Source organism: Mandrillus leucophaeus, unplaced genomic scaffold, assembly GCF_000951045.1.
Source record: "Mandrillus leucophaeus isolate KB7577 unplaced genomic scaffold, Mleu.le_1.0 Scaffold333, whole genome shotgun sequence".
NCBI classification, from domain to species: domain Eukaryota; kingdom Metazoa; phylum Chordata; class Mammalia; order Primates; family Cercopithecidae; genus Mandrillus; species Mandrillus leucophaeus.
In genome coordinates, this window is record NW_012103510.1 from 2,931,232 (window position 1) to 2,943,578 (window position 12,347).

A 12,347-nucleotide genomic window follows, 5' to 3' on the forward strand; every position below is an offset into this window, starting at 1 on the left:
TTTTATCAAAAAAAGGAAGGAACATGCAGGCACATGCACCTTGAGCTGGAGGTGACTACTCCAAGTCACTGAACTTCAACACTAAAAGAAAGTTTGTCAGGTCCTGGTGTGGTTGCTCATGCCTGTAATAGAGCTTCGGGACACCCAGGCAGGAGGATCACTTGAGGTCAGGAATTCAACACCAGGCTAGGCAACATAACAAGATCCCCAACTCTACAAAATTTTCTAAAATTGGCTGGGCATGGTGGTGCATGCCTGTAGTCCCAGATACTTGGGAGGGTGAGGCAGGAGGATTGCTTGAGTCCAGGAGTTTGAGACTAGCCTGGGCAACATAGTAAGACCTTGGTCTCATAAAAAATAAATTCATGAATGTGTCAAAACTCATCTAACTGTTTACTTAAAAAATGTGTGTGTTACTGTATGTAAATTATACCTCAGTGGAGTTGGTTAAAAAATAATAATAAAAGAAGGAAGGAGTGTACACTTTGGAAAAGGCTGTAGCTGTCTCTCCTAAAGCTAAAATCCACCAACTCAAGAAGGATCACAGTGGTGTCATGTGTAGTAGCCCCGAACTGTCAGCAATGCCCCTTTCCATCGGCAGGAGAACCATAAATAAACGATGGTGTATTTACATAAGAGAGCACATAGCTATGAAGTAGAATCATGGACATATACAACAGACACAGCCCACAGGATGCACACAGCATGACGTCAGACACTACCTGAAGTGTGCACGATCCATGACTCTCCTTAGATAAGTTCAAAACCTGATAACAGGGATCTACAATGACGGAAATCAAAATAGTGGTGATCACTGGTGCAGGGAAGTAACTTGACTTGCGGGAGCAGAAGGAGCGTTGGAGGTGCTGGGAAGGGTCCCCAGGCTGACCTGATGTATGGCTGCATAGGCGTGTGGAAATGTAAATTTCCATGAGCCCTATACAGGGGCCCAGTGCCCTTTAGGATAACAAGATGCATCTCAATAACAAAGAAAGAAAGGAAGAGGGAGCAGCCCATGCTTCCCCAGGGTCATCCAGGGTCTAGATTCTGGGCCTCCCCTGGCAGCGCCCCTCCCCACCGGCACTGCAGCTCTGTGCATAGCCCTGGACATGGGCAGAATGTGACAGAACTGGAGCTGCGCCCACAGCAGATAGGCTGGCAGGGGTGAAGGGGCTACCAGGGGCTGGAGGAAATAAAATTTAAGCTGAGCACAAGGCCGCCCTCCCAGGCAGGGTAGATGGCATGCTGTCTTGGCACTCTGGGCTAGAGAATGGGTACCAAACACAGGCCACATCAAAGAGCAGCAGGCCCTTACCTGACTGAACAGTGGGAACCCTGCCAACTGCTCCCTAGCGGAGGGGACAGTGCTGGAGCCCAGCAGAGCCTTGCAGCCACCTCCAGAGAGACCGCAGAAGCAGGCAGGAGCTGAGGGGATCATCTTGGACCAACCTGCCCTCCTCCCACTCCTCATTTTTAGAGCCAATGCCAGGCCAGTAGAGGCACTGGCTCTGCCTGAGCCTCAGCTTTCTCATCAGATAATTGGGAATGAGGTTCTCACAAGAATAAGAGAGCATATATCGGAAGTACCTAACACAGGGCCCAATGTTCACCAAGTGGGGAAACTGAGGCCCAGAGAGCAGACACACCACACTCCAGGTAGGCCAGGCACAGTGGCTCATGCCTGTAATCCCAAGACTTTGGGAGGTGGAGCTGGGAGGATTGCTTGATCAATTTCTTCCTCATCCCCTGCTCTGGGGTCTCCAGAACGCAGTCCCTCCCACAGTTGCTCTTCGTCTTAGCCCAAACCATCTCCTCTCTCCCACCTCCTCTGTCCACACAGCATGTTCCAGGCACGCGCCACTCTCCACAGCACCCTATGTTCAAGGTGTCCCTCTGTCCCGGAACCCCTATCATCTGAGGCTGGGAAAGGGTGATGGCATTTACCTATAGGGCAAGGGGGCTCCCCATGGTCACTCCTAGCTGCTGCTCTCGTCCTGCGGGACAGTCCCACAGCATAGGTCTGATTCGCAAGTAACCCCGGTGAGATCATCGAGCTCCTTTAGCCCTAGTTTCTCCAGCTGTGAAATAAAACTCTCCATTCTGTCTACTCAGAGGGTGGGACAATGGGTGTGAAAAGATTTTCTAGGCGGCTACCTGGAGGGCTGAACATAGAGCAGAGGGCGATGCTGGCTGAGTCTGATTTTTATACCAACTGGACAGAATATAGTCTTCCTCTTTCTTCCTCGCCTCCTGGCTCAGCTGCCTCAGTCTCCCGAGTGTGACCCTGACATTTATGCCGTATACTATCCTCTACAGGACCCCCACCACACGGAATGCTCCTCCTGATCTGGAGATGGCTTCTGTTTTGATCGAAACCGTTGGTGCACCCCAGAGCCCCCCACTGCCACGCCCACCCCTTTGATGTGGTGAGCTCTTGGCAGCCTCACCCTCCATGCCAGCCGCAATGCACTCCCTCCAGGGAGCCATGAAAGCCTCGATCTCCAGGGGCCCAGCCACAGCCCTTCCAGACAGTCTTTTTCTTCCCAGGATGGCCAGGTCTCTTTTCAAAACTGGTGGAAGTCCACGTGGGTCTTTATCATGCAGATGACCTCGGAGGTGACCATTCCACACTCCCAAACACCTCAACAGTATTTGATTGACAGCCCACACCCTTTCTGGTGTCCGTTCTCTCCTACTGATTAATGGCCCCTTCCTGACCATCCTCCCTACACATCCTGCCATTCAGTCAACCACAGGTTTTAATTTAGATAATACTGACAAGAAAAAAACACAAACATGAAAGTTATCTGCACTCACTGTCACCTCAGGAATCAGCGTATTCCCTGCAGACAAACTTTTCAGTACCTGCACAATTATTTATGTATTTATTTATTTATTTATTGAGACAGGGTCTCCCTCTGTCACCCAGGCTGGAGTCCAGTGGCGCAATCTCAGCTCACTGCAACATCTGCCTTCTGGGTTTAAGCAATTCTCCTGCCTCAGCCTCCTGAGTAGCTGGGATTACAGGCATGCCACCACAGCCCAGCTAATTTATTTATTTTTAGTAGAGACGGGGTTTCACCATATTGGTCCGGCTGGTCTCAAACTCCTGGCCCCAGGTAATCCACCCACCTCAGCCTCCCAAGGTGCTGGGATTACAGGGATGAACCACCATGCCCAGCCACAAATTTTTGTATACACGAAATTAGATCTATTATGATACATAGGTTTTTAATAATCTACTTTTTTCACCTAATCTATTGTGAAATTTTGCTCATGTCCTTAAAAAAATTACATTCCAGAAGAATCATTAATGACTGCACATGGTTAATGGTTACAGTATAGTCTAGCTGTACCATCATTTATACGGTCTTGCACATTTAACTTTTTCAAGTGTGGCCCCCCTTACAAGCAGTGCTGCTTGGAGTCTGATGGCTAATCTTGGGCACATCTGTGATCATGATTGCCTTAGAAAAATTTCCTAGCAACAGAATTGCTGGGGATGAGGTACGCAAAACATGAAGGCTTTTGAAAAACAAGCACCTACATGACTCACAATTTGTGCAAAATTGGTTAGGGGTAGCAGGTAGAGAAAAAACCAAAGCAAGAGGAATCAGCATTCTGAGGAGGGGTCTCTGCATACACCAGACCCAGACACCACGGAAGTGCCACATGGGGCAGAGGCTTCCAAAGCCCTGAGCTGCCCTGAACGTCAGAGCTGGAAGGGACAGCGCAGACTCTAATACAATTATCTGTATTAGGAATGGGGAAACTGAGGCTCAGAGAGGCACCACCCAGGAAGGGGGTGACCTCAGTACTGGAATCTTTCCAACACAGCTTTGTGCTTTGTTTGAAGTGGGCCCAAGGTGGCAGGCCGAAGGAGAAGAGCCCAAGGTGGCAGGCCGAGCGTGGGTATGAAAGTGTAAACCATTTTCCCTCACCTCCCAAGCAGAGGTGGATGGGAGGGGGTGAGGAACGCTGAGGAGGCCTCCAGCCGGCCTCACACAGGTAACAGCAGCAGTAGTGACCCATTTGAGCCCCCATGGTGTGCTAGGTGCTAGTCCCAGGACTTTGGGTCTGTTATCACTGAATCCACACATAAAATGAGCGACAGGGGCACTGTGGCTTTGTGAGAGATGCTCGCTCTCATTTGCACAGAAAGGAGTTCATGCAAGTCTTTTTATTATTATTACATGTCACTGCAACAGGGTCTTGCAGTGGGGGAGAGAGACTGGACTCAACTCCCCACTTATGCAAGTCTTAATCCAAGTGGAATCTCTTCTCTGGATTTCTAGAGTGGCGGGTGAGCGGGGCGGGAAGCCTCTTCTCCATAATGGCAGTGGTTCTCACACTTCAGCGTGTGCCCGATTCTCTTGGTGGGGAAAGGGGGAAGTATTCAAAATGCACATTCCAGGGCCCTCCCTGAGATCTTGATGCTGTAGGTTTTGCACAGGGCCTCCAAGACCAAATTCTCTTTTTTAGAGACAGAGTCTTGCTCTGTCGTCCAGGCTGAAGTGCAGTGGTGTGATCATAGCTCACTACAGCCTCCAATTCCTGGGCTCAAGTGATGCTCACGCCTCATCCTCCCAAGTAGCTAGGACTACAGGCGTGCGTCATTACACCTGTCTAGTTTTTATTGTTATTATTATTTTTTTGTAGAGACAAGGTCTTGCTGTGTTGCCCAGGCTGGTCTTAAACTCCTGGCCCCAAGCCCTGCCCGCCTCAGCCTCTCAAAGTGCTGGAATTACAGGTGAGCACCACCACGCCCAGCCAGAGCCTGCATTCTTAAAGGCCCCTGAATGACTACCACGCAGGCTGGTCCAAAGACCCCTCCCTCTCTGGGAAGCACTGAAGACAGTGCGGTTGGTTTTCATACTAGGATCCTGACAAAGTAACCTGTACTAAAGTTAGCACAGTAGATATGAGGCTTACACCGAGAAAGGGTCGCTAATAAAGGGAGGGGACATCAGACCGACATTCCCCCAGTAAAGCCACAGATTTGTAATTCATTCATTCCTTTGCAGATTTCAGGACCTCACAACAGACCTTACGACATTCGCCCAGTAGATGGCGCTAGCTCATTTTAAACCCCGTTTGTAGAAGATGCCTGAAAGCTCAAGCCAGAGGGAGCCGCAGATACAGAGAAAGGGCAAGACAGAGCCCATTATGAGAGAGGACAACCCCAAACAGAAATGGCCAACTTAACTAAGCAGCTGTCCCGAAATGACTCAGAGGAAACTTAATCCGTCTTGGATGTAGTGTGTAATCTAGTGTGTTGCCCCGACTGCCACACTGGCTTTCAAAAATCCATGCTACCTCCCAAGCCTGGGTTCTGGTTGCCGCTCGGAGTTCGGGAGCTGAGATCTGGGACAGCGCCATAACCAGTAATGACCACAAGATGGTGCTGCTGCACTCAGGAGGACAAGATGCCTGCGAAAATCTCAATCTCAGAAAACCATCTAAAGACTCCAGAGTGTGCCTCAAAATAGGATCGTGGAGGGAGATGAGAGGCAGAAAGAGACCTGCTGATTAGACTTGCACCCTGTCTCTCAAGTTCATGTTTACGATGTTAGTACTAATGCTGCTGCTGCTGCCACTGGTGGCTGCTGTTTACTGAGGGGCTACGGAGTGCCAGGCACTGTGATAAGCACTTTCCGTGCATGGTTTCATTCAAAGTTCATCAAAGCCCGAGGAGGGGAGTTCTACGATGTCTCCACTTCTGAGAGGAAGCATTATGTGGGGAACTAGAGACGGAGATGTCTTGTGCTTTCTCGAAAGAAATGGGGACAGTGATCTAATTCTGAGCACAAGGACAATAGTGAGTGGGGCTTCTACGAATAAAAGGCTGAAACAGCCTGGACAACATAGTGAAAGCCCCTCCCTACAAAAATGTAAAAAGTCAGCTTGCGTGGTGGTGTGTACCTGCAGTCCCAACTACTCAGGAGGCTGAGGCGGGAGGTTTGTGCCAGGCACTCATCAAGGTGGTAAGGAAAGACAATTGAAGGGACTCCGGGAAGTCCTGAGGAGCCCACGATGAGCCATGCGGCCAGGGGATCAGTGCTGTGGAGAAAATGAAGCGCGCAGGAGTCTATAAGTGCCTGTAGGTGCGTTTGAGATGATGGCAGAAGTAAACTGGAGCTGGCATCCATGGCTCACAAGAGCCCATTATAAAATTTTCAGGAATTTTGCGAGTCAGTTCTTGGATGGATCTATTATCGAATTATTAAACTACCAAATTATATAAACTTAAAATGAAATTATATTTAAAACAAAGGTAACAAATACTCACAACTCATTACTTCCTAACTATTTTACATTTTACCATTTTCTATGCCAAAGGTAAGCAAACTGTTTCTGGGAAGGGCCATTTAATGACTGTGTGAGCCATAAGGGTTCAGTCAAAACTATTTGACTCAGCCATTGTAGCACAAAAGCATTGATAATATAGACTGAACATCTCTAATCTGAAAATCTTAAATGCTCCCTAATCCAAATATCTGAAATGCTCCAAAATCCAAAACTTCTTGAGCACCAACATGACACTCAAAGAAAACGCTTGTTGGAGCATTTTGGATTTTGGATTTCTGGATTAGGGATGCTCATCCGGTACTGCAAATATTCCCAAATCCAAAAACATCTGAAACCTGAAACACTTCTGGTCTCAAACATTTCAGATAAGGGATATTCAGCCTGTACTTAGATAAATGATCATGACTGTGTTCCAATCAAATGTGGTTCATAAAATCAGGTGCTGAGCTGGTTTGGTTCATAGGCTGCTGTCTGACACCGTGGTTCGTGCCCAGGTATTTATTGTATCTGTATGGTGGAAACGCTATGTACTTGTGTTAATCCCACTATGTAAGTCTTCCCTAGTTCCTTCAAAGGTGTCATTTTGGTAGCTTGCAATTGGCCGTGATGGGGGTATTTATACCACCAAATGAGCAGAGGCTACAAACAGGGTTGCCTCTCAGCCCCCAAGAGTTGGTTGTTAAACATTTGCCAGCACGCCCCGACTAATGTGGTCTGTGAAGGCCTCTTTAGGGAGGTGACCTCTGAACAGAAACCTGAAACTGCACTTAGTCCTTCCAACCTGCAGCGGCCCATCCCACCCCCAGTGGGCGACCTACAGGGCACAGTTCAGAAATACGTCGGAACAAAACAGTCTGAAGTTTGCAGAGATGGCCAGACCCCACAAAATACACATTTGTTTAAAACACAATATATTCCAATGTCATCGCCCCACCACGCACTAACCCAGGAGTATCCTCGCCTCTCTGGAGCCAATAAGAAGGCACAGCTAAGAAGTCACTCTTCATGGCCTGAGGCCTGACTGCATTTACTGCAGGCTGCTGAGTCCTGCCTGCCACCAAATAGAACCTGCAAGGCAAGGCCTGAGGGGTCGCTTCCAAAGTCTGCTAAAGTTGGGGAGGGCTGGAGGAGAGGGACACAGGAAGGCATCTCCAGTACAGTCAACTTCGCCAACTCTTCAAACCCCAGTGTAACTTCAAACTACTTACTTTGGAAAAGGCCATATTGGGTGTGAAAACAGGTTTGTGTGTTATTTGTAAGGTGACTTCATACACAGAATTTAAAGGTTTTCATTAACTTCTAGTAAAGTGGTACAGTCAGAAGAGTGGACGCAACTTGCACATTTCAGTCACACTTTTGTAATAAGGGTCAGCCTGCTGGGTGAATTACACTATTCTTATAATATCCCTTTCAGTCTCCACTCATCTAATTACTCTAATTAGACCTCAGAATCGACCTCCTCTCCAATCAAATCCACACTCCAAGGGGTCTACTGACGCTGGCAGCCCACGGAGACCTGACTGCCCACAGTTCAGCGCGAAGACAGGCTCGAAAGCTTGCCCCAAAACAGTCCCTCCCCAAGAATTCTCCTACCTTCTTTCTTCCCTAATCAACTTGGTGAGCTCTCTCTTTTCTTTTTATACATTTGAGGTTTATCTCTGAAATATTTCCTAAACAAAGAGAATAGCACCGTCATCATGCCCCTTTAAGGATATCTTTACGTCCTCTTCACAAATAGTGAAATTTTCATCCTACTTCTAAATTATCTGTCCCGCCTCTGGAACACATTCCTCATATGTTCCTCGGGCACTTCCTTAAGGGACTGGGCTGGTAGCTTTACAAGAAATTTTCTACTTTCCCCCGAGGAGCTTGTTCATATCCACATTCTCTTTCTCGAGGGCAGAATGTTCCACCAGGGAATGCCAAGTTGATTCTGTCTCCCTCAGAAAACTCCATTCCTCCTGACAATTTGTTCCCAATCCTGGCTGCGCAGAGTCACAAGGAGTGGGGACTATGAGAAAGTGTGCCAACCCTTGAACGTGACAAGGAAGAGCAGTGCTGTCAGAACAGCATTGTTTGGCCATCAGCATGTATATCCACCCATGGGGTTCTGAAACAGAAATGCATAAGGAGCTTTGACAAGGACCCACTCCTGGCCCTATCTTCAGATTCCAATAGGTCCGGGGTGCACACAGGCACTGGCGTCTTTAAAATCTCCCTGTGTGAATTCAACATGCAACCAGGATTGAATGGAGAACTGCTGCTCGAAGGCAGTGCACACACGTTCTTCAGGTGATAATGAGGGACAACATGCCTCAGCAAGTCAGGAAAAGGGGCTTAGGGGAGGGCCAGTGGCTCCTCCTTTTCAGCCAGGCCAGCTTTCTTCTGACAAGGACTTGTTTTCACTTAACTGTCCAGATCCGCACAAGGGCACAAGGAATGTGCTGTCACCGTCACATTAACAGACCCAGAGTCACAAGGAGTGGGGACTATGAGAAAGTGTGCCAACCCTTGACTCTGACAAGGAAGAGCAGTGCTGTCAGAACAGCATTGTTTGGATATCAGCATGTATATCCACCCATGGGGTTCTGAAACAGAAATGTTCTTCAATGTACTGTTAATACCACTATTACAAACTCAGACCATTCTAGCTTTCCTATCATGGCACATTAAGTGACTTAAACTCCAAATAATTTCCAAGGAAGGTTGATCTGTTACCTAAAAGAAGACCAAAGTAGGAATTTCAGTCCACAGTACGTCATGTGACCATTCCTCTGGTCATCACAAAAAAGTAAAATATTTAACTGCCTCTGTGGCAGCTGTAGTAGGATGGGACACACTACTGGCCAGGCGTGATGGCTCACACCTGTAATCCCAGCACTTTGGGAGGCCCAGGCAGGCAGATCACTCAAAGTCAGGAGTTCGAGACCAGCCTGGTCAACATGTGAAACCCTGTCTCTACTAAAAACACAAAAAATAACCGGGCATGGCGGCACACGCCTGTAATTCCAGCTACTCGGGAGGCTGAGGCAGGAGAATCGCTGGAACCTGAAAGACAAGAGATTGCAGTGAGCCAATATCACACCACTGCACTCCAACTGGGGCGACAAAGCGAGACTCCATCTCAAAAAAAAAAGAAAAAAGAATGAGACACACTGCTCCTTAGTCAACGGTGTTGGGGTCATGTTTATAGATGATGGAATGAAGCAGCGGGGGACAGCTTCTGGTTGGAGTGGCTTGGAGGCTGGAGCAGCTGAGTTTTAACAAGCATCAGAGGTCGGAAATACTTGGCTAGATCAAGGAGCCACACAGCACCATAATGCCACTGGCACATCTCCCAGAACAGGGTAAGTGTGTGAGGTTTTCTGAAGCAATTGTAATGGTGGTAGAGGCCTGATCAAGAAACACAGATATGGCTGGGTAAAGCATTTCCTCAAAGAAATCTTACCACAGCAAAAACTTAAAGTGTTGCAGAGACCCAATTCCAGCTTTCCCATAACCCAAAACCCTTCTCCCAAAGAAATCCAGGAAAAGGAACCATAAAAATGTAATTTTAATGATACAGAAATAGTATATGTACATTTCTTTCCACAGCAGCACTTCATTCATCTCTAAAAAATTTAACAAAATTAAGGCTAAATCAGAGTGAGCTGATAGGAAGGGGTATTCTATATGGTGGTCTTCTTAAAGAATGTTCTCATAAATATAGGATGTTCTGCAGACAAAAAATAAAAATAAAACATGCTGAACAAGATACTAGAAATGGGAAATGCCGTAGAAAATGAGCCCCTTTCTACCTATCTACTAAGAATCGCAACTCCCCTGGGAAGTTTCAAATGGGATGTGAGTTCTTTTAATGAATGTTTATGATCTGATGCTAAGACTTTCTAAAATTAAAATTCCACAGTACTAGGCCATTTTATAAACTAAAACCAAGGGCAGTTGAGTCTCCAATATACTCCCTCTAGAAATGTTTAAGTCAAAGTGGACAGTATTTAAAAGTGCTAATTATATCTGAAGCTGTGGTGCTTGAAAGGACAATCCCTCCATTAGTGGCCCTTCTCCCTAACCCATGTTACAAAAATAAATGAAGACTTTAAAACACAGTGAAATAAAAATGCCATCACTGCCAAGGCAAAGGGCCAGGAAATCAAATGGGGTTCTTGAGTAATCTGGCTACAGAGACTGATGGATGCTACGATCAGGGAGGAGGAAGACCTTCCTTTCCCACTCTTCCACTATCCTTGGCCACACTGGCTGGTTAATGTGTTGCCACTGCATCCTGACTCAAGAGAAAACCTTCAGCTGCTCCAGCATTGAGAATAAGATGAACAGTCTTTCTCCCCTCCTCCCATCTCTTCTCCCCAAAAAGAGGTCTGAAAGGGGAACGGAGAGGTGCAATGCGAACTCCCTGTAGGAAGCCTCAGTCTAAAACCCCAGTCTCTGTCAAGAGGGGAAATCCCCTGACACCCGCAGAATCCTGGCCTTCATATGGCCCCACACACATCTGCTTTAAGGGGTTTACATTCCTTCTTCCTCCACCTCCTCTTTTGCACGTGAGTTTTCGTTTTAACATCCCTTTCTCCTCCCCGACTCCTCCCCTGCTTTGAGGAATTCAAACATTATCTTCATTAATGGAGAATTGCACCAACCCCTAGAGAAAGGGGTATTATTTTAAATTACAGGCCTTATAGCCTACCTACTTTAAAAAGACCTCTTACTTTATGACAAGGATTTGTTATCCCAGAGAAAAATTTTCTCATATAATTTTAAAATTTTCATTATAAAGTAGCAAATAGTAAGAAATAATGTAATTTTTTTCTTTAACTTTGCCTAAGGATTTTGTTTTCATTTTTTTGACTCCTAGAATCTCAATTTCCTCTAAATAAATAAAAGGGAAAGAAAATACCCAGGTAAATAACATCAAATATCCTCTTAAGTCTTATTTGTATTCAAAGACTACTAACAACTCTAGGAAACAGCAGGTTGAGGTACACAGACTAAAATGCATTTCTTACATAAATTAGTATGTAAACACAGAGAAACAGTATGATAAACATCCAAGTACCCACATTTATGTAGAATAATACAGTAACGTTACATGATCACAAAAGCACAAAAAGTGAAGGAACCTTTGAGATCTTCCAGTTAGCAGATTTCATACCTGGCTGGTCACGAGATTCCCCTGGGGAGCCTTCCCTCACAGATTTCCTAGGCCTCTTCCTGAACAGTCGGATTCAGCAGGCATGGCCTGGGACCCAGGAATTTGTATTTTTTTTCCTATAAAATTCAGTAGTCTAACCCTCTCATTATGCAGAGGAGGAAACTAAAGCTCAAGAGGGCAAGCTGTTGTCTAAGTGTACAGAACAAGTGACAGAAACAGGGCTAGAATGCAAGTCTCTCGTCCCTACTCTGCCACTTTTTCCATCACACCACACCACTTCCCAAAGCTTCCCCTACACCTGTCACCCTTACCCTTCAGCTAAGTAGCCTTTAATAGATATTCTGTCGTCAAAACTAGGTAGGGCAGGGACACATCTCATATTCCCTCTGATACAATCCTAGATACCTAGTAAGTGTCCGATAAATACTTCTTGGTTGGCAGTCACTCAGCGAAGGCCTAATACTTTATCCTCCATTCACATCTCAGTCTACAATCATCCAAGCAGATGCAAAACTATCTGGCCAGATAATTTTCAAGAACCAGCTATAGAGGTTAGTGAATCCTGAATCTATGAAGATGTCATGTTCAAACAAGCAGGAATTTGGGTGACAACACAGTTCTGTAAGATTAATGGAATCTTAATCTTCCATACTATGTCTCCCCCTTGTTCTCAAAATCTGTGAAGAAAAAAAAAAAAAAAAAAGGAATCCTAGGGATAGGAAGAACCTGGCCATTTATCTACAGTATTTGGCAAACAGCAATGTTTGAAAATCCTAAATTATTCTAAGGAGAAAATCCTTAGCAACAGTAACAACATATTTAGTTGATTTTTGTTGCTGTTTTTCCTAGTTTTCAACGTGTTTTCCTAGTCTTA

At 46.2% G+C, this 12,347-nt stretch overlaps 1 long non-coding RNA gene across 1 annotated transcript; it reads right to left on the reverse strand.

Annotated features, from left to right (window-relative positions):
* Window positions 1-4,159: 4,159 nt before the first annotated feature.
* On the reverse strand, window positions 4,160-5,107 carry LOC105545628. Its single transcript, XR_001006961.1, has 2 exons — window positions 4,973-5,107; window positions 4,160-4,372 (listed from the first exon to the last, which is right to left on the reverse strand). It is a non-coding gene; the product is annotated as an uncharacterized LOC105545628 (long non-coding RNA).
* Window positions 5,108-12,347: the final 7,240 nt, after the last annotated feature.